The sequence below is a fragment of the Oryctolagus cuniculus genome, chromosome 16 (genome assembly GCF_051225735.1).
Source record: "Oryctolagus cuniculus isolate XC-2025 breed Fujian yellow rabbit chromosome 16, ASM5122573v1, whole genome shotgun sequence".
NCBI lineage: Eukaryota > Metazoa > Chordata > Mammalia > Lagomorpha > Leporidae > Oryctolagus > Oryctolagus cuniculus.
Window position 1 is genome coordinate 84,661,655 of NC_142882.1, and position 25,449 is coordinate 84,687,103.

Consider the following 25,449-nt stretch of genomic DNA (forward strand, 5'->3'; position numbering starts at 1 on the left):
GTAAGATTTTCTTATAATGGGAAACCTAGCAAACTACAGAATGTTTTTCACAGTTTTACTGGGTGAATTAAAGGTTGACAAACAACTGGCTAACAGGTAGTCTCTGACATAATTCAACTAATAAGACAATAAGGACATATGGAATTTTCAGATGTATTTTCTAACAAAGTAAGAAAAATTATCTATACCCGATATTCTTGTGATTACCTCCCAACCTTTTACCTATATTTTTAAACACTGAGATCACACTATTATCTCTTATAAATTTAATTTATAAATTTATAAATAAAGTTCTCACTATAAGAAGCATTTTCCAATCCACTTGGTCCACATATTCAGTGGGTCATAGCATTTATTTAACAACTAATTATTTATACATTTTGTTGAGGTTATACTACTGAAAACATTGCACACTGATCAATATACCTGCCACTGCACATAAGCAATGCCTTAATAATGTATATGAAAGAATTTGAAAGATCTGTTAAGGTATTTTTATTCTGAAAGAATCAAAGTCTGCTAAACAGAAAATCTTAGTGGTAAGTAACTGACAACAATTCTTATTTGCTGAACATGGGTGGTGAAGTGAATTAGCCATCTCCTGAGATGCCAGCATCTTGTACCACCACCAGTTCAAGTCCTGGCTGCTCCACTTCTGATTCAGTTCCCTCCCTGCTAATGCACCTGGGAAAGCAGCAGAAGATGGCCAAAGTACTTGAGCCTTTGCCACCCACATGGCAGACTGAGATGGAGCTACTGGCTCCTGGCTCCAGCCTGGCCCAGTAGTGGCTATTGTGGCCATTTGGGGACTGAACCAGTGGACAGATCTCTTTTCTCTTTATCTCTCTGTAACTGAAGGAAGGAAGGCAGGGAGGGAGGGAAAAAAAGCAGACAAGGCCAGAGTTAACATCATTAAGACTACCAATTTTATTCAAAGTTAAGAAAACGGAGACTTCACACTTGAGGCAGAATGCTTTGGACTATGGTTCCAGGTTCCTGGGGATTTGGGCCTCTGTAAACTTTGTGAAGAAATAGTGCTATAAATGAACATAAAACAAGAAGAATTAAAGTACTTAACTAATGTTTATTATTGCTTGGTTTCAATATGATAAAATATGACCATAAAACGTCAATAAAATTAATGATATATCCTAAAAGGCTTACTGCTTAAAATGTAGGCTTCAATTATCTACTGAAAACATCACTATTATTTGAGTAAAGATAATTACTTAGTAAGGTGAGTCATTTTAAGGCACAGAATTTCATTCCTGGTTTGGCAATAAAGTCATATTGCTTATTGAAAGGTTTACTTTTCACCCAGTCTGTGATTATGAATTCTATCCATTCTAAATAGTACTTCTATGTAAGGCACCACCAAAAACTCTTAAGATCACAATCGCCTAATTTACAATGAATTAAAAAAAAATTTTAAAAATTTGAAAGGCAGACACACACACATGCACAGGTCTTTCATCTGCTGCTTCATTCTCAGGTGCCTGTTAACAGACTAGAGTAGGCCAGGCTAAAACCAGGAACCTGGAACCCTACCTGGGTCCCTCTATGTGGGTGACACAGACCCAAGTGATTGGGTAATCATCACAATACCTCCCATCCCAGATATACATCAGCAGGAAGCTGGAACTGAAGGAGACAAGACTCAAACCCAGGAACTCTGATATGGAATGCAGTGTCCCAAGTGGCAGCTTAAGCCACCACACCAAATGCAGACTTCTGAAGTTAATTTTAAAGCCTACTTCTATGGCAGATTCCAAAAAACACACAGGAGTAGGCATTTGGTCCAGCTAGGACACTCACTCCCATCATTACTGTTTCCAGTTTCCTACAAAGGTGAATCCTGGGTGTCAAGTGGTTGGGTCCCTGCCACCTATTTGGGAGGCCTAAATTCAGTTTCTAAATCAGTTTAGCTTGACTCATGCAGCAGATGTGTGCCCTGTGTTTGCCTGTCACTCAAAAATACTAAAATTTTTTAAATAAAAAAATACACAAGGCAGTAAATAAACAGAGTATTTCTTTTGCTGATGGTAAACAAACAATTAGCTTTGACTAGTGCTTGGAATAATCTAACATAGTACATAATCAAAAAGCCATCTTAAAAAACAAGACTTAGAAAAACAAAAATATTGTTCATAAAGAGCCTTCTAGTGCATTCTTTAAAATTTCTACTTATTTGAAAGGTAGACAAACAGATCTCCCATCCCTCTGTTTACTCCCCGAACACCTGCAATAGCCAGGATAGGGCCAAGACAAAGTCAGGAGCCAGAACTCAAGTACTTGAGACATCACTTGCTGCCTCCCAAGGTGTGCATTAGCAGGAAGGCTGAATCTGGACTGGAGCCAGGACTCACAACCAGGCACTCTGATACGGGATATGGGTTTCTGAAGTGACATCTTAATAGCCATACCAAACACCTACCCACAGGGTGTTTTCTCCCAGTAACTTATTTCTAGCATTCAGTCATGAGATGGGCTCTTTCCATAAACTTGGAAAAAAAAAAAAAAAAAAAAAAAACAACCAGACATGATAAACAGGTTCCTCTTTATTTGTACTTTTATGGAACAAAGTAATCAAAACCCATTTACAATTTCTACTGCAAAACTTCTCTTCACAAACTACCACAGAGACAAAGGGAGAAATAATGTGAAAGCAAACAAGTATCACACACCTTTAATAATGTATTCTGTATTTCACACTTGGCCACTAAGTTTATCACTTTCTCAGATCTTAAAATTACTTAAGAAATAGAAAAACCTTTTAGAATTGAAACTGTAAAGCATTTCAAAGTGTACCTCGTCTGAGGGAATTTTTCTTTTCTTAATAGAAAGCAATGCTGAAAGTGATGGTAAAAGACTACTAGAAAATTCATTTTGAGAAGGCAGGGTAACATCTCTGTCAAACAGGCTATGTGGAATGTGCTGTTCTAAAGTTTTGATCTCTGCAACAGAGATATGTATGTGTGTTTTTATTTTCAAGACTAATCTATTTGAAAGGCAGAGACACACACACACACACACAGACAGATGTCTTCCATACGCTGGTTAACTCTCCAAATGGTCAAATTCATCAGGCCTGGTCCAGGAGCCCAGAATGCCACCCTAGGCTTCCATGTAGATGGCAGGGGCCCAAGTACTCTGCTGTTTTTTCCAGGTGCATGAGCAGGGAGCTGGATCAGAAGCAGAGCAGCATGCATTCAGATCACTAGCCCCAATATGATTTAGAACTTAAATACTTTAATTTTTTTATTTTTTGACAGGCAGTGGACAGTGAGAGAGTGAGAGTGAGAGAGTGAGAGAGAGAGAGAGAGAGAGAGAGAGAGAGAGAAAGGTCTTCCTTTACCGTTGGTTCACCCTCCAATGGCCGCCGTGGCCGGTGTGTTGCTGATCAGATGGCAGGAGCTAGGTGCTTCTCCTGGTCTCCCAGGGGGTGCAGGGCCCAAGCACTTGGGCCATCCTCCACTGCACTCCCTGGCCACAGCAGAGAGCTGGCCTGGAAGAGGGGCAACCGGGACAGAATCCGGCGCCCCGACCAGGACTAGAACCTGGTGTGCCGGCGCCGCAAGGCGGAGGAGGATTAGCCTAGTGAGCCGCAGCGCCGGCCAAGAACTTCAACACTTTCAAAAACTGTTTAAACTGTGTGTTCATTTGTGGTTTTTAAAAATACTATTTTTTTAGTTAACATTTTAAATTTACATAGTCAAAGACTATTGGAGCCACCAAATAAAGAGCTCAACAAATAAAAAGTGAAAAGTCAAAAACATTTTTAAGCTCCTTCAACATTAACATCAGACTGGATTCTTAGGGATATTTGTTTTATATTCTATCTTCACAGCTGTTAGTTTAAGCCTATGTACTTATTGGAGCATAATGAAAACAATTGTTCAATGATGTTATTTTCAGAACATGAACATCATTTTAAAAAAGTCTGTAGCTGTTGGGCAAATAAATGAAGCTAAAAAAACAAAAAGAAGCATCAAGTGAGTAAGGGTAGTATTCTGTTCTTTAAATACTACATGGTGCTTTCTAACCAACCTTATTAAATATACTCAAAATACACTCAGCTTCCGCCTCTTAAAAGTAATCTTAGAACAGAATGATAACCTTTCTCCATCCAAAAAATAATTTAAAAAATAAGAAGGGGGGGGGGGTTTAACCTGGAAATAGAACTTAAAGCAAACAACCACTAAAGAGGACACCTGCTTCTTTTGATATGGTTTTCCTATCGGCAACCATTTCCCAGTCATGCTCTGCTTTCAAACTCTCAAATGCTAACTTCAAAACTTTGTGCTTTCTTCCTCTCAAAATATTTCTAAATCCTGAGCACTAAGTGCAAAATGCTTGGACAATACATATTTATTCATGCAAATGCTAAAAATGTGGACTTAAATCCTTAAGAAGTACAGAATGCCCAGTACTTACTGATTAAATGTTGCTGAAGACAAGGCAATAGCATTTTGGCTGCACCATCTAGCTCAACTGCAATCAATTAAAGATATTCACGCAGAATATGCAGGTTCTAGATCAGTCCCAAAAAGCATATTTTGGGATGAGCCTATCAACTAAAATAGTGGGAAAAAAATTAGCTTGTTTGGTGGCACACAAAACACCCAATATATGGAAATTAAAAATCATTAAATATCACAAATAATGGAAAGTGTTTTCTTCATTCATAACTGTAACAAGTTTTTTTCCCCCTCCAAACACAGGCTGTTTTTTGTGCTTTGTGACTGGAGGAAAAAACCCTAAGTCTCACATCAAGCTGTATTCTCTTAGCTGGACAATTTTTGTAATGTTAGAGAATGTAATTTTAACCTCCTACTTTTTTCCTAAGCACTAAATTTCTAAATCTTAAATATACTAAGTCTTCTCACGACTACACCATCGTAGCAAAAAGCTAAGATTCTGGTGTACCACCATGGCCGTCTTTCAAGTGGTGGTCAAGGTCTAAAACCAACAACCTTCACACACAAACTTCCATCAGCTTACAGAAAGAAATTCGATGTAACTGAAGCATACGAAGGCTCTCAGCTGAAAAACAAAGACGGGTTTTTATGTCTGTAGAACTTTCTACATAGAGAGAAAAATATTTTCCTAACTTGGACTGGAACTCACAAGCTTCAAGCAAGACTGTCCCCTACGAACTGAATAGAGTTCCAAATGGCACTGGTTTTGAGCTTAAGACACACGAGCAGAAAGGAACCCCGGAGAATCCAGCGTCCCCTGCAGCCACCCAGGCGTCCCAGCACGCGCGGCCTCGCCTCCGGCCGGGGAGAGGGGCGAGGCCAGGCCGACACCTGAAGGGGGCGTCGCCCCTGCCTCCCCAGGCGAGCCTTTCTGTCACCAAAACGCAGCCCCCGACAGCCCCCCGCGCCGGGCCGCGCCGGGCACGGAGGCAAACCCGCACCCGCGTCCCCGCGGAGGTCCGCACCACGACGCCCCCGTCCACAGGCCCGAGCGGACTGGCGGTGCTCTCTTCTCTCTTAAACTTCCTGGGAGCCCGGCACCCTCCCCGCACCGCAGCCCGCGCCGCTCTCCTCAGAGACTCGGCTGACAGGAACCCGCGGCCCCGGGTCTCCGGTCTGGACCGCCAACCACCGAGCCAGGCGGAACCCCCAAGGCGAAAACAGTGCAAGATGCCCACAAAAAATAAAAGGGGGAAAAAAACAAAAAAAAATAAATAAAAAATAAAAAAGGGAGGGGGGGTTACGGCGAGACCTGCCCCCACCCCCTCATCCCTGCCCAAGCCCACCGCTCCGCCTCCGCACCCCAGAACCAAACCGGAAAAGGCAACAAAGAAACAAGAAAGGACCACCTCGGGAAAACCAGCGAGGCTCGCTGCCCGTGCCCGCTCCCCGGCCCAATTCTGCCCCCGAGCTCCCGGCCCACCCCACCCCCCAGGGGTCCCGGCGCCATTTAGCTCTTCCGAACCCGCCGCCATTTTCCGCCCCCGCCGGATCGCAGCCGTGTCGCGGCGGCCACTCGTCCCCCTGCTCTGTAGCTCGAGCCGCCACCGCCGCCGGCCGGGCCCCGAGAGGGAGGCTCCGGCCTGAGCGTGCGGAGACGGCAGCTTTCGCGTCACCAAGGCCCGGCTCCGACCCCGCCCGCGGTGCCTGGGCGCCCGCAGCTTGCGCCGGCCGACGGCAGCGAGCGGGCAGCAAGGGGGCCGGACAGGCTCCGCTGGGCGGAGCGGCCCTGGCGGCGGTTGGGACCTGAAGGTTCCATCGCACTTACTTCCTGTTTTGGGTCCGGGCACTTTGGAAGAACCAGGATGGAGGCTCCAAAAAATACCAGGATGGAGGAAGCAGCCACGGGCGAGAGTGGCTGCAGCTGGAGTGAGCGAGCGCGACGAGCCACCGGAAACGGAGCTACGGCCGCGCCCCGCCCCCGGCCCCCGCCTGTTCCCCCTGCCCCCCGCCTCTCCCGAGGGGCGGCCCCGCGCGCCGGCTGCTGGCGTCACTTCCGGCCAAGTCGACGCGCGAAAAAAGTCCCGGGGCAGGCTGCTCCGCTGCTGTGCTGTGCCGCCATGGTGCTGGGCTTCCTTGCTCCCGGGTTCCTGCTAGGGCGTCTCGGCAGCCGTTCTTGCGCCGCTGTGCCGGGCTGGAGGCCCTTCTGTGGCTCCGGGGGACGTTAGGCCCCGCCGGCCGAGTTGCGTGGATCCCCGTGGCTCGCGGCGAGGGGAGCCGCCCGTGTGGCGCGGGCACCCGGGTCCGCGCGAGTCTGGGGCTTCTCGCTGGGCCCGCGTTGCCGCTGCGCGGAGGCTGAGGCGCGCTCGCGTCGCGGTGAAGGGCGCCTGCTGCGAGCGTGGGCTCGGTCTTGGACGGACCAGGAAGGTGCTCTAGCGTCGTGCTCTGAGTTGCTCCGTGTCCTGGAGAGGTGGAGGGAAGACCTGCCCCCAGGGTGCGCCCCGGTCTCGGCTGCTCGCCGACCCTGCACTTCCAGACTGGTCGAGCCCTGCTGCTTGCTCTGCCTCTGCTTCCAGCCTCACTTGACTTACTCATAAGATGCCACGTACAGTGTATTCTGTGGGTCACGGCAGTCACTTCTAGACTTGATTAATATCCGTTGGCTGTGATGTTGTCAAGTGGAGGCTCTGGGGAATGGGTGAATGTTCCTCCTCAATTGTAAGTAATTGAGGCTAAGAGTCAGTGGTTTGTTTTTCTCTACTAGCAGTTTCAGTTGCCTTGTGCAATCCTGGTTTCCTCTGAATACAAAGTGTTCCTGGAAAACAAGTGTAAAGTGACACTCGTCAAAACGCTGGGTGAAAATACGCAAACTACACATTGAAATTAGTTTAGAAAAATAAAGATTTGCTTGGATTTCCAGCCAAATGTACATACGGGGAGTATTCTAAAAGCTCATGAAAGATGCATATTATGTAAAATGAATTTCAATTTTTTTTTGCAGCGAAACTTTTTTTTTTTAAGATTTTATTTATTTATTTGAGATGTAGAGTTACAGACAGTGAGAGAGGTCTTCCATCCATTGGTTCACTCCCCAAATGGCTGCAACGTGGAGAGCTGAGCTGATCTGAAGCCAGGAGCCAGGAGCTTCCTCTGGGACTCCCACGCGGGTACAGGGCCCAGTCACTTGGGCCAACTTCCACTGCCCTCCCAGGCCACCGCAGAGAGCTGGATTGGAAGAGGAGCAGCCAGGACTACAACTGGCGCCCAAATAGAATGCCGGCACCACAGGCAAAGGATTAACCTGTGCCACAGCACTTCCTGAAACAAACTTAATTCCATTTCCCACGAAATTTTTGAAATGCTTTTACAATTTTCATCAGTCAACATTACCATACTATTCTGTAGGGATAACATTTCTCAAAAATGTTGGATTTCACCTAAATCAAGAATGTAAAAGAAGAATGAACTTTGACTTCATATCTATTGGAATGGCTAAAACCCACAACCCTGACAATACCAAATACCGGCAAGTTTGGAACAACAGGCACTCTGATGAACTGTTGGTGGGAATGCAAAATGGTATATCCAGTTTGGCAGATTTGTACAAAACCTGTGTTTTCATATGACCTAGAAATTGCTCTTTGTTGTTTACTCAAATAAGGTGAAAATTCCACACAAGAACCAGCACATTATATATATACATACACAGCAGCTTTTTTCATAATTGTTGAAACTTGGAAGTTAACCAAGATGTCTTACAGTAGATGAATGGATAAACTGGTACATTCATGTGATGGAATTTTATTCAGTGCTAAAAAGAAGTGGACTATTTCTTTTTTCTTTTCTTTTCTTTTTTCTTTTTTCTTTTTTTTTTTTTTTTTGACAGGCAGAGTAGACAGTGAGCGAGAGAGACAGAAAGGTCTTCCTTTTCCTTTGGTTCATCCCCAATGGCAGCGGAGGCTGGCGCACTGTGGCGGGCGCCCGGTACTGATCCGAAGCCAGGAGCCAGGTGCTTCTCCTGGTCTCCCTGGGGTGCAGGGCCCAAGCACTTGGGCCATCCTCCACTGCCTTCCTGGGCCACAGCAGAGAGCTGGACTGGAAGAGGAGCAACTGGGACAGAATCCGGCTCCCTGACTGGAACTAGAACCCAGTGTGCCAGCGCCACAGGTAGAGGATTAGCCTGTTGAGCCGTGGCGCCGGCCAGAAGTGGCCTGTTGAATCATCAGAAGACATGGGAGAATCTTAAATGTATACTATATAATTCCAGTTGTATGAAATTCAGGAAAGGGCAAAACCATGGGGATGGTAATATCAGTGGTTGTTAGGATTTAGGGGAAAGAAAATAATTTATATGATATATCTTTACATATAATGTATATATAATATAAATATGTAAATATGCTGAGAACTGAGGCCTTTTAGGGCAGCGAAATGCCTCATGTTAGATACATGCCATTATAGATTTACCATAACCCATAGAATGTATAGCACCAAGAATAAACCCTAATGTGAACTTTGGACTTTGGCTGTTCTTGGAGTGTCAGTGAAGTTTCATGGTAACCGGTGTACCATTCTGGTGAGGAATGATGATAGTAGGAGTAATTCTATACTTCCCACTCAGTTTTTCTGTGGACCTAAAACTGCTTTCAAAAATAATTTTAAGCCCGGCACCGCGGCTCACTAGGCTAATCCTCCACCTGCGGTGCCGGCACTCCGGGTTCTAGTCCTGGTCTGGGCACCAGATTCTGTCTTGGTTGCTCCTCTTCCAGTCCAGCTCTCTGCTGTGGCCCGGGAGTGCAGTGGAGGATGGCCCAAGTCCTTGGGCCCTGCACCTGCATGGGAGACCAGGAAGGAAGCACCTGGCTCCTGGCTTCCGATCAGCGCTGTGCGCCGGCCACAGCAGCCATATAGGGGGTGAACCAATGGAAGGAAGACCTTTCTCTCTGTCTCTCTCTCTGATTGTCTAACTCTGCCTGTCCAAAAAATAAAAAAATTAAAATTTTTTTAAAGAAGTTGGGTGCTGATGCCGTGGCTCACTTGGTTACTCTCCTGCCAGCAGCACCTGCATCCCATATGGGTGCTAGGTTCTAGTCCCGATTGCTCCTCTTCCAGTCCAGCTCTCTGCTGTGGCCCAGGAAGGCAGTGGAGGATGGCCCAAGTGCTTGGGCCCCTGCACCTGCATGGGATACCTGGAGGAAGCACCTGGCTTCGAATTGGCACAGCGCACTGGCTGTAGCAGCCATTTGGGGAGTGAACCAACGGAAGGAAGACCTTTGTCTCTCTCTCACTGTCTAACTCTGCCTAATTAAAAAAAAAAAAAAAAAGTGTGGGAGGGCTGTATAAACCTTTGGGTTTGAGCAATGTGAGCCAACATTCCTTGAGTGCTTATGTGTCAGTTTTCTTTACCTGTAGTAAGCTCATTTAATGTTTGTAAGTGCCACATGCGTCACTACAATTACTACAAAGAATCCTGTTTTACGTAAGAGCCAAAGAGAAGTGAAGGAATATGTCCAAAGGTATGCAGAAACTAAGTGATAAAGTCAGAATTGAAGAATTTACTTCAGAGCCTATGTTCTGAGCTACTCTGTTCTAGTGCACACAATAAACTGGCGTTGGTTTTCACATAATGAAACTAATTATTACCACTGGTTTCCAGATTCAAAACTGGGAAACATATTTGATTTTCAAATATGCTGGAAGCAATATTTTATTGTGTTAGCCATTTTATTATCAATGTGTGATGACATGCTCCATTTTTAAATGAATACATAACTAATATTTATGTAAGCAAAACTCAGGATACTATTGTGGTATGCATGGGGTCATACCTGAATGTGAATCTTGGCTCTGTTGCTTAATATTCTGTATGGTACTTCACCTCTGTAAGCTTCATTTACCTTAGCAAAATAGGGGCAGTAAAATAAAAATGAAAATTAATAAACCCTGGAACCAGAAAGCAATAAAACTACTCAACAGTTTTAATGAAGTAATAACTTATACATAAAATTGTTGATATTAACAATTATGATGAAGTAGTTCTTAATGAGCCATATTTTTCATCAGGTATAACCATACAGTATTCTTTTCACAAGGCATAAAATGGTGATATCTATAAATTATAGTCTAGCTGCCCACTCTCTTCTGCAAAGCCTTACATCAATCTGTACTCTTGATATTAATTCCCTATAAGAAGTCAATTTTGTCCTCATAATTAAATTATCCCTTTCTGGGTTAGTTTCCTTCATATTCTTTTCTAAAGTTAGTCATTCTTGGGAAGACAGCTATATTTTAATATGAGCATAGTACATAATTTAAATTCTGTTTTCATAGTAACACCTGTATGCCTGTAACGAGTAATCAATTTACTGACTATAACACAATCTGAATCACAGCAACTTTCTGCAGTTATCACCTCTTCACTACTTAGTCAACATGTGTATAAGGGAATGCTTGAGATTCTATATATTAACCTAGGATTTACTTACTTAGGAATTGAGTGTTTTGTAGAAAAACCATGAGACAGAAGTTATAAAAATATTTATAGGACAGGTACATGATATTTGATTTACTTTCTAGTTATGATTAACTGTTGAACTCCAGGTTTTTTTTTAACTTTCGTGAATCTTGTCAGTGATTGAATAATGATTAAATTATCTTTTAAGAAAGGCTGATATATTATGAAATTATTTTAACTACTGAGAAACAAGTTCTGTTTCATTATCATCTCATGTGCTGGATAGTATGACTCAGGAAAAGATGCTAATAAAGGCTTTTGTTAGTAAAAGGAAAATTCAGTTACAGAGTAGTTTTCTTGCTACAGTCTCTGGGTTCTGTGAATGCAGGTGATGGGCATAGCCTGGAAGTTCTTCAGCAACTTCTGGAGAACTGATGGGAATTCCTATGCTAGTCGAGGAATTAGCACACTGTCCTAGGTAGACCACAACCTGGCTTTTTCAGGCCATCTGTTGTCTCAGATTCTTCCTGTAGAATTTCTTCCAGGGTCTCTGGTACTCTTAGAACACTTTCCTGTCCTCCACTTGGTGTCCTTATCTCCTCTCCACACCCTGTAATCCCTCCACCTGGTCACCACCTCACCATACCTTCTCCACTGCCTTTTCTGTTTGCAGTAGATTTCTACTGAGAACTGAATGGAATTTAATAATTTAATTAGCAAAAATTGGTTCCTCTTCCAGTTAAGAAAGTGGGGAGCTAGGCTTCAAATACTCTAAGACAGTGAGGGTAAGTGCTTTCCTTTACATTTTGGTGTCCAAAGAAAATAGTGAGGTTACCTCATTAATATGGACTATCTAGAGCCAAACTCAAAGATCATTCCTTTATAGTATGGTGTGGAAAGGAGGGGGATGATATATTAGTGAGCCAATCAAAAATTGTCATTTTTTTGTAAGTTCTAAGAAAGATGCAAACTGAGTGTTCTAAAGCTGAACTTTACATGGGGAGTTCAGAGTAGGCCTTTCTGAGATGATATTTAAAAGGGACTTGAAAGTGAGAAGAAATCATAATAGGTGGTGGGGGTGGAGGACTTCTTTCCAGCTAGCGTGGGAAAGTGTGTTTGTAGGGCACAGCTGGCCTATATAATATATATTATACATATTATAATATATATATTATATATAAATAGTGAAAGTACATCACTGGCAGGTGGTAGGCTAAGTTCCTTGCAGATGTTAACTGAATTTAAAAAAAAAAAACTATTGTAGGAAAACCAACTTAACTTGAGACTTACCTTCTTAATAACAGTTTAAGTGTATAGTCCATTTTTGTTGACTTCAGGTACAGTATGGTTCAGCAGATCTCCAAACGTGTTCATTGTGCTTGGAACTTATGCAGGTTGATTGGTAACTTCCCATTTGCCCCTCTGCCTAGCCCCTAACCACCATTCCACAGTTTGATTCCACAAATTTGACTGTTAGAATCCTCATGTGAGGGGAATCAGGTAGTAATTGTGCTTCTGTGACTCATGTATTTCACTTAGCATGATGTCCTCAGACTTTCATCCATGTTGCAGATTGCAGAACTTGCTGCTTTTTAAGGGCTGAGTAGTTGCAGATTGCAGAACTTGCTGCTTTTTAAGGGCTGAGTAGTATTCCTACTCCTCTAAGACCAGACAGAGCATGAGGGGCCGTCTGCCATTTCACAGAATTGGCTTTCCAGCATATGACACAGTCCCTTAACTTAGTATATACTTAAATGTTTATGTTAAAGACAAGTAAGTGTCTTAAACTAGAAGATCCAGAAGCTATCCAATTCTATTCATTGGCAATAAATACTGAGTATAGGAAAGCACACAGTGGGGTTTTTAGATCACTATTTGGGCAATTCTGGAATAAAGCAGTTACATGTTATTCAAGTGGAAAGAGGTTACTTTATCATATTTTAACAACAAAACATTCTGTATTACTCTAAACTTTATTGCTCACATCTTCATCTGGATGCAGTAGTTTAAGGACAGAATTATGTCATTGTCAACCAGCAGATGTCTCTGTTGTCCAACAAGATCTTGTTTTTCTTTGAAGAGTAGCAGTTTCAAGAGTAGTAGGAAATGTTGTGGCTTGCATTGCTAGTGATAGGCTATGTAGACCAAGGACAAATTTCACCAGTAATAAAACCACAGGGATAAGGATTACACTTTGAAATCCAAATATGAACATGCCCTGTAGCATTTAAAGACTTACATCAAATTAATCCCCTGCTCTTCAATATATACCTAATTCTCTTGCACAAAATATGCAGTGACAAAGAAACAAGGAATCCCTATAGCCTTTATTTTAACTTTCAAGAGTTTGCATACTGGTGCTGTACTAATTTATTCATTTCATTCAGCAGATCTTCCTGAGCACCTACTTTGTGCTGACTACTGTTCTATGTACAGGTAGTGTGGTGGAGAGCAAGAGACAAGATCCTTGCCTTCAAGGCAAAACACTAAGTGTTTTCTTAGTGTTGTTTATTTGAGATACAGTGATAGACGGAAATATCTTACCTGCTGTTTCATTCCAACAAACCTAGGGTAGAGAAGACATGTGGCCGGCACCGTGGATCACTAGGCTAATCCTCCACCTGCGGCACTGGCACTCCAAGTTCTAGTCCCGGTTGGGGCACCAGTTCTGTCCCAGTTGCTCCTCTTCCAGTCCAGCTCTCTGCTGTGGCCCAGGAGTACAGTGGAGGATGGCCCAAGTGCTTGGGCCCTGCACCCGCATGGGAGGCCAGGAGGAAGCACCTGGCTCCTGGCTTCGAATCGGCGCAGCACGCTGGCCGTAGCGGCCATTTGGGGGGTGAACCAATGGAAAAGGAAGACCTTTCTCTCTGTCTCTCTTTCTCTCTCACTGTCTAACTCTGCCTGTCAAAAAAAAAAAAAAAAAAAAAAAAAAAAAAAAAAAGATGTGACTACAGCAGTCATAGTATTACTAATAGCTTTTTTCAGGTTTGTTGACATCTCTTTTTACAAAAATTATTTTGAAGACAGAGAGAAACATAGACTAAGGGACTCCCATCTGCTGGTCTCTTGCTGAAATGCCATTGGATCAGGGCTATACTGAAGCCAGGAGCCAGGAACAGTCTGGGACTCCCTTGTGGGTGGCAGGGACCCAATTACTTGAGTCATCAGCTGCTGCTGCCTTCCAGAGTGTACATTAGCAGGAAACTGAAATCAGAAGCATAGCCAGGACTTTAACTGAAGTGACACTTGGATATAGGACACCGGCAGGCCAAGTAGTGTCTTAACTGCTGTGCCAAATGCCCATCCCATTTATTTCTTACTAGATACTTACATTTATGCCGAATTAGGTTCTATGTTGTTTCAGTCTGGTGTAGCAAGACATGAAATTATTGCCTGAAATAAGGTGAGTCTCCCTTCTATTTGCATTACAACTGGACAAGCTCTATTTTTGTGGAACAGGAGTCCATTTTCATATGATATGGCTGTCTTTTTCTTTTCCCTTGCCAAAAAGCCATTTGCCATGGAATTGTTCATTAAGAATACCCATGATCTTGAGCCTATAATAAATTTTCACAGAAATTTCTCTGGGAGCAGGAGTCCATGCTGTTTTATCAGTGTAGACCAATTATAGGAGAAATATATGATAAAACAGTGTCCCCACACATATTATAAATGACCATGTTATTTGAAAAGGTCAAAGTAAATAGAGTATTCTATGTGAAATCTCTCTCTCACAATGGATGATACTGGAAACAAATTTGAAGTCTTTTGCTTTTAAATGTTTTGTATCTCTTTTTCACTGCAATAACATTTTGATAAAGTAATAAATTGAATAAATGATAAAAATTGATCTCCCTAGAGTAGGTAGCTTATAACTGATGGTAGGATCAATAAGTAACCAGAATTTGCCTACCGTTCCCATATTCAATTGGTATTGAGACCTGACATTCTTAAATCCTTTTTTTTTTTTTTATTTGTGTGAAAGAGCTACAGAGAGAGAAATCTTCCATCCACTGTTTCACTCCCCAAATGGCCACAGCAGCCAGGGCTGGGCCAGGCTGAATCCAGGAGCCAGGAGCTTCATCTGGGTCTCCCATTGAGTAGAGGGGTCCAAACATTTGGAACATCTTAGACTGCTTTCCCAGATGCACTAGCAGGGAGCTAGATCAGAAGTGCACAGCCAAGACTGGAACTGGTACCCAGATGGGATTCCAGCAGTGCAGGCAGTGGTTTAACCCACTGTGCCACAAATCCTTTGTTTTCATTAGATTTTGAATAGAAAGTAAAATGCTTCCATTTTCTTTTATTGTTCTATAAGCAAAAAGTAAAATGATTTCAGTGAACTCTTAAATGTCATAGCCCATATCCTATCGGCTTGAAGGGCTGTTCCTGCGTTCCCCTCTGTAATAGGCCTTCAGAGTACTTCTCAGACCCTGAAAAGGGTCTCTCCAACAAGTGACCTTTGTAGAGATTGGGGGGCGTGAACTCCCTCAGTCGTCTGTTCCTTCATGTATGCACTTACCTATACTCCTCCTCAACTCCTTCCTATCGATCCTACAGATGTTCTTTTTCCTAGTCAAACCGAATCCCTTCTTCTGTACTCTTGTTCTCATCCCTTTCCAGGACTATGCTTATTCCATCTTTTATGTTTTCTTTTCTTTTTTTTTAAAGATTTATTTTATCTATTTGAAAGATGGAGTTACATAGAGGTAGAGACAGAGAGAGAGAGGTCTTCCATCCACTGGTTCACTCCCCAGATGGCCGCAATGGCTGGAGCTGTGCCGATCCGAAGCCAGGAGCCAGGAGCTTCTTCTGGGTCTCCCACGCGGGTGCAGGGGCCTAAAGACTTGGGCCATCTTTTACTTCTTTCCCAGGCCATATAAAAAAGCTGGATTGGAAGTGGAGCAGCCAGGACTAGAACCAGCACCCATATGGGATGCCAGTGCTTCAGGCCGGGGCTTTAACTGGCTGTGCCACAGCGCTTGCCCCCATCTTTTATGTTTTCAGCTACTATAGCCTGGTTTCTACCCAAAACATACAGTGAAAGATTGGTAATGACTCCCCACTGCTAAATCCAATGAATAATTTTGTATTATTTTAATTACTTTGTGAGCAGCATTTGCTCCTGAGATGATTGCCTCTCTTTTTGATTACCCCTTTCCCTGGCTTTGTGATACCTTATTTGGAATGCCTTCTGCCTCAGTAAATACTTCTTTGTTGGGCTGACTTTTAAATTTCACAGTGCCTCATGGTGACCTAGTCCTAAATCTCCCATGTAGATGGCAAGGAGCTATCACCTGTGGCCTCTCAGGATGCACATTAGCTGGAACCTGAATTGGGAGCAGAGCCAGGACTTAAGCCCAGGCACTCTACTATGGGCTTTGGACATCCAAGGCAGTATCTTAACTTCTGTTCCAAACGTCCTGACCCCTAATGTATTTCCAAATATAATTGACATAAGCACTTGCAAGCCATTGTGTGTGCAGAAATGTTCTCAGCATAATAGACATTTCTGTATTTACTATATTGCTAATGCAGTGAAATATAGGAATTGCCTAAATTCTATATTTCATTTATTAGTGACATCAACGTTACCTGCGTCTCTGGGCAGAAAACTGAAGTACCCACTAACAGCATCATGGAACGGAATGCTGTTCTGCATATTCTAGCTGAGGATATATTTTCAATTTATTTTCTCTCACAGCAAAATAGAAAGAACTGAACTTGTTGAACAAGGAATTTCTTCCAAGAGGGCCATCTCATGTTGTACCTGGCTAATGTCTGGAAAATCATGTTCTTGAAAAATGAGACATTGAGGCTTACCTACAGTTTTCTGAAGACTCTTGGTTTATGCTTACTGAAGTCTAACTGCCGTTGCTCTAATGCAGATGCTGCATGAGAGCATCTACTGGTAATGAGGCTTATTCAGCAACGAATGATTTTGTAATCAGGCATCTTGCAATCATGAGAAGCACACAGCTGTCCATCTATTGTGTAGTTTCCACTGACCTTCTACATGATGGTCTGCTTGAGCTTTTCTGGAAGAATTGTAGATTGGCCAGGTCATCCTGTTTCCTGTACTGATCGCTTGGTGTCAGCATACAAAATGTAGTTGAGAAGAAATTTAGGTGATATTCTTAAAATCTGTGATGGCTACATTTAGCCTACATTTCAGTGAAGAAAGTGATTCATACTTCATGTCTATTTTCAGTAGCTAAAACTAACACTACGAAAAGCCCAACTAAAGCGCTCTCAAGTTGCTAACTTTATAGTTGCTATACGTGGCATAATTAGGAACTCTACACTTTTTTTTTTTTAAAAAGAAACCATGTTTTTTCCATCTCTATTTAATGCTGCTTTTTTTAAAACCACCTTTGTTTGTTTAAATGTTGTAAGCTTTAAAGAAACTGGTGATAATCAGCGAGGGCCTCCTGTCTGCTGTCTCATGAAATCAAGATAAAGTTTTTTTTTTTTTTTTAATTTAAGTTTTCTTAACTGCCCAATTCTTTTTTTTTTTTTTTTTTTTTTTTTTTGACAGGCAGAGTGGACAGTGAGAGAGAGAGGAGAGAGACAGAGAGAGAAAGGTCTTCCTTTGCCGTTGGTTCACCCTCCAATGGCCGCTGCTGCAGCCGGCGCACCGCGCTGATCCTGGCAGGAGCCAGGAGCCAGGTGCTTTTCCTGGTCTCCCATGGGGTGCAGGGCCCAAGCACCTGGGCCATCCTCCACTGCACTCCCTGGCCATAGCAGAGAGCTGGCCTGGAAGAGGGGCAACCGGGACAGAATCCGGCGCCCCAACCGGGACTAGAACCCGGTGTGCCGGCGCCGCAAGGTGGAGGATTAGCCTATTGAGCCACGGCGCCGGCTTTAACTGCCCAATTCTAAAGTCCATCACACTCAAAGCTTTCCATTATCCTTGGCAGGTTCTCAGAGTTTCATACAATCCCGCTCATTCTTATCCCACATATACTTTATTTGAGCTTGAAGAATGCAATCTCTTCTCCTCTTCCCTTAACATTTCTCCTTCCAAGAATCTAGAATGAATTCATAGGGCACTTAGAGGTTTCATAGTTTCCCACTATTGCCCTGGTTTCCTCCTTTCCTGCTCTTCGTCCTGCCTCTCACGAACAAAGCCAATCCATCTCCTACCTGAAAGAAAGCATTTTAACAGGTTGATATACTGCAGCTGACTTGTGATAGTGACTATATTGATTTTTATCCCTTCTTCTATAGTAATAGTAGAATATTTGAGCACTAAGGCAACAATTCCATTTCCTAGCTGTCTGCACAGTCTGTATGATTGTTTAACTGTGCTCTGGCCAGTGTGACGTGAGCATCACTGAAATGTACAGCATCTGTTTGTTTATTTATTTATTTTTTCCCTGAAGGTATGAGCCTGCCCTGCATGTGAACTTTCCCTCTTCCTTCTGGCTGTAATGTGACTGTGGTGGGAGTGATACCTTGTTAGCTCTGCAGATGAGGGGGACAGGAACAGCAAGAGGGACTGACACTAGGGAGTCCTCATGCCTGTCCTTTACTAATTATGCTCTGACTCTTAAATGACAGTGAGGTAAACGTCTGTCTTGTTGAATCCATTTACGTTTTGAGTTTCTGTTTCTGCAGTTGAGCTGCTGTCATAACTAATACATGCCTTTCAGGTTCTTGCCCTTCAAACTTAAGAATTTTTCTTTCAAAAATATTTGTTTCTTTACTTGAAAGTAGAGAGAGAGAGAGAGAGAGAGAGAGAGAGAGAGAGATTTTTTCTGTTCACTGGTTCATTCCCCAAATGCCCGCAACAGCTAGGGCTCATACAGGTCAAAGCCAGGAGCCAGGAATCCCATTCAGGGCTCCTGCTTAGGTGTCAGGGACTCGGGTACTTATACCATTATCTTCTGTCTCCCAGGCATATTAGCAGGAGGCTTGGTTGGAAGCAGAGTAACTGGGACTTGAATCAGGCACTCCATGGAATGTGGGCATCCCAAACAACAACTTAACCTTCTGTGGCACAACACTCTTCCCAGGATTATTTCTTCTCCTTCTCCTTCTCCTTCTCCTTCTCCTTCTCCTTCTCCTTCTCCTTCTCCTTCTCCTTCTCCTTCTCCTTCTCCTTCTCCTTCTCCTTCTCCTTCTCCTTCTCCTTCTCCTTCTCCTTCTCCTTCTCCTTCTCCTTCTCCTTCTCCTTCTCCTTCTCCTCCTCCTCCTCCTCCTCCTCCTCCTCCTCCTCCTCCTCCCCCTCCCCCTCCCCCTCCCCCTCCCCCTCCCCCTCCCCCTTATCCTTCTCCTCTTCCTCATTCTTTTTTTTTTTTTTTTTAAAGATTTTATTTATTTATTTAAGAGGCAGAGTTACAGAGAGAGGGAGAGACAGAGAGAGGTCTTCTATCCGCTGGTTCACTCCCCAAATGGCTGCAATGACCGGAGCTGGGGCTATCCAAAGCCAGGAGACAGGAGCTTCTTCCAGGTCTCCCACATGGGTGCAGGAGCCCAAGCACTTGGGCCATCTTTTGCTGCTTTCCCAAGCCATAGCAGGGAGCTGGGTCAGAAGAGGAGCAGCGGGGACATGAACTGGCACCCATTTGGGATGCTGGTACCACAGGCAGAGGTATAGCCTACTATGCCACAGTGTCAGCCCCCAGAATTTCTTAAGTATATGGTGCTCTCTCTAAGAGGAAATAATATGGGCTATAGTTTCTCCCATTCTTTATATTTATCTTTGAAACTTTATGTGGAAGAAGAACATGAATGACATTTCCTTAAGTAGAGATTGGGAGTAAAGTCACTTCAGGTGGAAATTTCTTGAGTGAAATTTTGGGTGGAGCCTAGGGGAATTCCAGAAAACAGTTGTAAATATGACTTGGGTGAGGTAGGGTAATTGGACAGATGTATCAGTTAGCCTTTACTGCTTTGCTGTATAACGAGATGTGTCTTAAAACTATTTTTAGTTTACTACTTAATGGGTTAGCAACTTGGGTGCAGGCAGTTGTACAGTTCTTTTTTTTTTTTTCCTACTGATCTTTCCACTTTTTTTTTTCTACTGATCTTCCAGCTGACTCCAGCTGCAGCAGTTGGCAGGATATGGGCTTGTTCATAAGGTAGCAACGTTCCAAGAATGGCAAAGACATTGTACTGCAATGCTCAAGCCCTTTGGATACTAAGCTAAGAAATGTGGGCTTGTAATTGGTATATGATGAAGAAAGAAGTACACAGGCTTAGAGACTAGGTTTTTTGTGGCCATCTGGGGTGTGAACCAGTGGGCGGAAGACCTCTCTCTCTAGTCTCTCCCTTTCTATGTAACTCTGCCTCTCAAGTAAATAAATAAATCTTAAAAAAAAAAATAGAGACCAGCCCTAGATGTTACCCAAATAAACTTTTTTAAAAAATAAATAAATGCTTTATTCCTTAGGGCAGTTTTCGATTTACAGAAAAATGAAGAAAATAACACACAGTTTTTATATGCCTCACACTCAGTATCCCTTATTACTAACATCTTACATTACTATGTTATATTTGTTACACTTAATGAGTCCGTATGGGTATAGTATTTTTTTTTTTTTTTGACAGGCAGAGTGGACAGTGAGAGAGAGAGAGACAGAGAGAAAGGTCTTCCTTTGCCGTTGGTTCACCCTCCAATGGCCGCCGTGGCCAGCGCGCTGTGGCCGGCGCACCGCGTTGATCCGATGGCAGGAGCCAGGTACTTATCCTGGTCTCCCATGGGGTGCAGGGCCCAAGCACTTGGGCCATCCTCCACTGCACTCCCTGGCCACAGCAGAGAGCTGGCCTGGAAGAGGGGCAACCGGGACAGAATCTGGCTCCCCGACCGGGACTAGAACCCGGTGCGCCGGCGCGGCAAGGTGGAGGATTAGCCTAGTGAGCCGCGACGCTGGCGATATGGGTATAGTATTAATAACCAAAGTCTATATCCTGGAGGCAGCAAGTGATGACTCAAGTATTTGGGTCCTTGCCTTCCATGTGGGAGACTCAGATTGAGTTCCTGGATTTTGGCTTTGGCCTCTTCTAGTCTTGGCTGTTGCAGGCATTTGGGAGTGAACTAGTGAATGAAAGATCCTTTGTTTCAATCTCTTTGTCTCTGCATTTCTGTCCCTTGGCTTTTCAAATAAACAAACAAACAAACAGTAAATAAATAATTTTTAAATATGTGTAGTTTCTGTCCTTTAAGGTCTCGGTCTGCTACAAAGATTCATACAAGGGAGAAATAAATTGATCTTGAAGAGATCTCGAGACCTCTTCATCTGTAATTATATTTCTAGCTGAATATAAAATCTCTTGGGGAGTAGAGAATAATGATGGAGTAGGGAGAGTGGAAGACAAGCAGCAGTGAGATGAAACTCAGAATCTGAAATTTTAGCAATGGAAAAGGCATCTTTTATGATATAGTTGTCTTGGTGAATAGAGGTGGGGTAGAGTTTGGGGTCAAGAAATAAGACCATAATATTGAATGAATAGGGACAAATGTCAAAGTCAAAGGTTAATACTGTCAAGGAGAGGGAAGAGTCTAAATGTAGCTAAAATAATCACTGGAGGTAGGGCAGTGTTGGAAGTTGTAGGTTACAAGTGTAATGAAGTGCTACTGCCGCCCTTCCTTGACTGTTGAGACTTAGAATTTTCCCCTTAGAAACTTCTTAGGTAGGAACTGTAACTTTATGTAGCTTCAAGGACTCTGTATATCATCTGAAGAGAGCCAGACAAGGACAACTAGAAGGATATAGAAGATGTGGTACAGTAATTATAGCAGACAGTGAATGGTAGGCATATACTTCTGTAATTAACTGGGGAACATTTTACAAAGGGAAAATGGAATCCAGTCATCAAGGTAATAGTGGTTCAAATGAAGGTAATTTGGGCAAGCCCAGAGTTATCATGACACTGTTTTATAATCATTGGCCTAGGTATAGCCTAGATCATGGAGATCCAAAACTGGATCATGTAGCTTAGAAAGCCAGGCTTTACAAGTAGGAGGAGTAAGTGGCATAAGGCATAGGAGGCACAAAGGGGAAGTTGCATAAGGGCAGCTGAAGGGCCAGTGGGAATAGGGTAAGGCCTAACCCTCTATATATGAATTGGAGAAAATAAGAATTATTCCATTATAGCAGGTTTCAAGGCTAAAGATACCATCAGATGAAAGTCAGATTTTGACCCTGTTATGACCGAAAAACACTTTTTAGAAAAGTTTGAGTGAAAAGAGTTTCACAGTTGAACAGAGAGGCAATAGAATGCAATGGAAGGAGCTATCAAAGCGTTTGCCAGAGGTTGAGGCCTGTGGAAGGTGGGGAGGCGGGAGTTTTAGTTACATGAGCCAAAGGGCACTTAGGAGAAGTTATAACATCTCAGTATAAGCCCCAGACCAGGAGTTTGGTAGTTAAATAAATGAATAAAAATATCTTCTGACAAATGGCAAATTAGTAACTAGTAATTGTTTGCTCAAATAATTATTTGACACAGGAATGAATGTAGAGCATATGCTGCTTGTTTGAGCTGTCAGTACTTAGATGAGCTGTTGACAAAAAAAAAAGGCTATTAAATTAGAATTGAGTTTTGCAGAGTGCAAGCAGAGAATACTGTAGAATTACCGGTACTTTGAATATTTAAGGGTAAAAAGACATCATGCAAATTATTTTTTAAAAGATTTTAGTTATTACTTATTTGAGAGGTAGAGTTACAGAGAGGGAGAGACAGAGAGAAAGGTCTTCCATCTGCTGGTTCACTCCCCAAATGGCTGCAATGGCTGAAGCTGGGCCGATCTGAAGCCAGGAGCTTCTTCCAGGTCTCCCACGAGGGTGCAGGGGCCCAAGCACCTGGGCCATCATCCACTGCTTTCCCAGGCAATAGCAGATTGGGAGAGGGGCAGCCAGGACACAAACTGGCGCCCATGTGGGATGCCGATGCTGCAGGTGGAGGCTTAGCCCCCTACACTGCAATGCTGGCCCTGCAAATTACTTTTAAAAAGACTGTTGGAAACAAGTAAAGAATGATAAATGGGTCCTTTCATTGTACTTTCTTAGGTTTAGAAGAAAGGAATGTAATAGTCTGTATTTTTTTTTTACAGTATTCTCTACCTTTCAAGCATTTTGGTACCACACTTGGGGTCTTCACATGGGAAGAATGATGGCAAGCGGAAGGTAGGAAGAGCGGTGTGAATAGCAGAGACTGAGGTAAAGTGGAGAAACAGGGAATCTTCCTCTGCTTCCCATCCTTCTCATGCCCCCAACCTCTCCCCACCACTGCTGGAGGACTGGATTTAGATGACCAAAGCCTCAAGAGATCAAAGATCTCCATGTGCCTGCTTTGAACAACACAATGAAAATAGAATCAGAAACTGGATTTAAACTCAACTTTGAAGACAGAAATACTTGAAAATTTTGTAATGAAGAAGCGAACAATTTAAAATGACCTAAAATGATGTAATAGCCTCCTACAGGGAAAAAATCCAGTCCAAAAATTTGTGTCCATTATTTAATGTTAATTCTGTCACTTACAAGTTACCTACTCTTAGACAAATTAATTCACACTGAAAGTCAATTTTATTATTTATAGGGTTCTGAAGAATTTAATCTCTACATAAAAGTTTGTGGAAAATGGAATTAAGATTATTTTTGTGCAAAAAATTTGAAATTCATACATTGCTTTTTCATTACTACACATTTTCCATAAACTTTTTAATGATAAAATTATACATGGTGGGGCTGGCGCTGTGGTGTAGCAGGTTAAGCCACAACCTGCAGTGCCCTCAGCCCATATGGGTGCTGGTTCAAGTCCTGGCTGCTCCACTTCCAATCCAGCTCTCTGCTATGGCCTGGGAAAGCAGTAGAAGATGGCCCAAATGCTTGGGCCCCTGCTCTCACGTGGGAGTCGCACAAGAAGCTCCTGGCTCCTGGCTTCGGATCAGTGCAGGTCTGGCTGTTTCGGCCACTTGGAGAGTGAGCCATTGGATGGAAGACCTCGCTTTCTCTCTGCCTCTCCTTCTCTCTCTGTGTAACTCTGACTTTCAAGTAAATAAATCTTTTAAAAATATACATGGATTTAAACTTTTTTTCCACCAAAATAAACTGATCTTTTAATTTTCCATTAACTTTTTGAAGTGTCCTTGCACATAAGTTTATGCCGCCCCTAATTTTGCTTTATTTTTTATTATATAAAATAGAATGAACTTCAGACTTGCAGAAGAAGAATTGCAAGAACAGAATAATCAATTTTCTCCCTCAAGCCATTTGAGAATAAGTTGCAAACATGATATACCATCACCCAGGAATTCTTCAATGTGTATTTCCTACGGTGACATTTTCCAACATGACTCTGATCAATATATTACTACCTTCTAATCCTCAGATATTCAAATTTCACTAGTTGACCCAATATGTCCCTTGTAGAGAAAGAATCCAGTCCAGAATCATGTGTTGCATTGAGATGTGTGTGTCTTTATTTCAATATGGAAGAGTTCCTTCATCTTTTCTTGACTTTTATTTTTTAAAGATTTATTTATTTGAAAGGCAGAGTTACAGAGAGATAGCAACAGAGGAATTTTCCAACCACTGCTTCACTCTCAGGACTTTCAGGACTGATCTAGGCTGAAGCCAGGAGCCAGGAATTTCTTCTGGGTCTCCCACATAGATACAGGGGCCCAAGTACTTGGGCTGTCTTCTGCTTTCCCAGGCATATTAACAGGGAGCAAGATCAGAAGTATAGCATAGGTGCTGGTGCTGTGGCTTAGTTGGTAAAGTCACCACCTGCAGTGCCAGCATCTCTTATGGGCGCCTGTTCAAGACCCAGCTGCTCCACTTCCAATCCAGCTCTGTGTTATGGCCTGGGAAAGCAGTAGCAGATGGCCAAATTTCGTGGGCCCCTGCACCCATGTGGGAGCCCACGAAGAAGCTCCTGGCTCCTGGCTTTGGATCAGCCCAGTTCCAGCTGTTGCAGCCATTTGGGGAGTGAACCAGCGGGTGGAAGACCTTTCTCTTTCTCTGCCTCTGCCTTTCTGTAACTCTGTCTTTCAAATAAATAAATAAATTTTTTTCCCAAAGAAACCTTTTATTTAATGAGTACAAATTTCATAAGTACAACTTTAGGAATATAGTGATTCTATAAATAAATCTTAAAAAAAAAAGTGCAGCAGCCGGTATTTACACTGGTGCCCATAGGAGATGCCAGCAATGCAGGTGGCAGATGCACCTGCTACCCCACAGTGTCAACCCTGTTTTTCTAGACTTTCATAGCCTTCACAGAAAAATTACAGACCAGTTATTTGGCAAAATATCACTCCCTTTGGATTTGTCTAATGTCTCCTCACGACTAAATTTAGTCGTGGACTTTGTCAGAAATATTGTAGAAGTAATGCCAAATTCCCCTCACTGGATCCTATTGGATGGGCCAAGATTTTTATTCATCCCTCTGTAATCATTTCTTCTTGCTGCTGTAACCAATTAGCACAAATTTAATGGATTAGGACACCTTAAACTCATTATCTTACATTTGTGGAGATCAGAAACCTGAACTGACTTCATGGGGCTAAAATCAAGGTATTAGTACATGTGCGTTTCTTCCAGCAGCCCTGGGCAGAATCTTTTCCCT

At 43.0% G+C, this 25,449-nt stretch overlaps 1 protein-coding gene and 1 long non-coding RNA gene across 7 annotated transcripts in view; one reads left to right on the forward strand and one right to left on the reverse strand.

Moving 5' to 3' along the window:
• Positions 1-6,428, reverse strand: part of DMTF1 (cyclin D binding myb like transcription factor 1) — a 47,301-nt gene extending 40,873 nt beyond the window's left edge. For 2 of the 6 annotated variants that reach the window (XM_017344332.3, XM_002713840.5), the window contains exon 1: positions 6,247-6,428. The gene's annotated coding sequence lies outside the window, so the exon portion shown is untranslated. Of the gene's footprint in view, positions 1-4,434; positions 4,575-6,246 lie in introns of all 6 variants that reach the window. The other 4 variants (XM_070059437.1, XM_089315880.1, XM_070059436.2 and 1 more) reach the window with 3 other exon arrangements.
• Positions 6,429-6,457: 29 nt separating this feature from the next.
• On the forward strand, positions 6,458-23,895 carry LOC127492632 (uncharacterized). The gene is made up of 2 exons (XR_007922265.3): positions 6,458-7,136; positions 22,931-23,895. It is a non-coding gene; the product is annotated as an uncharacterized LOC127492632 (long non-coding RNA).
• The last annotated feature ends 1,554 nt before the right edge of the window (positions 23,896-25,449 follow it).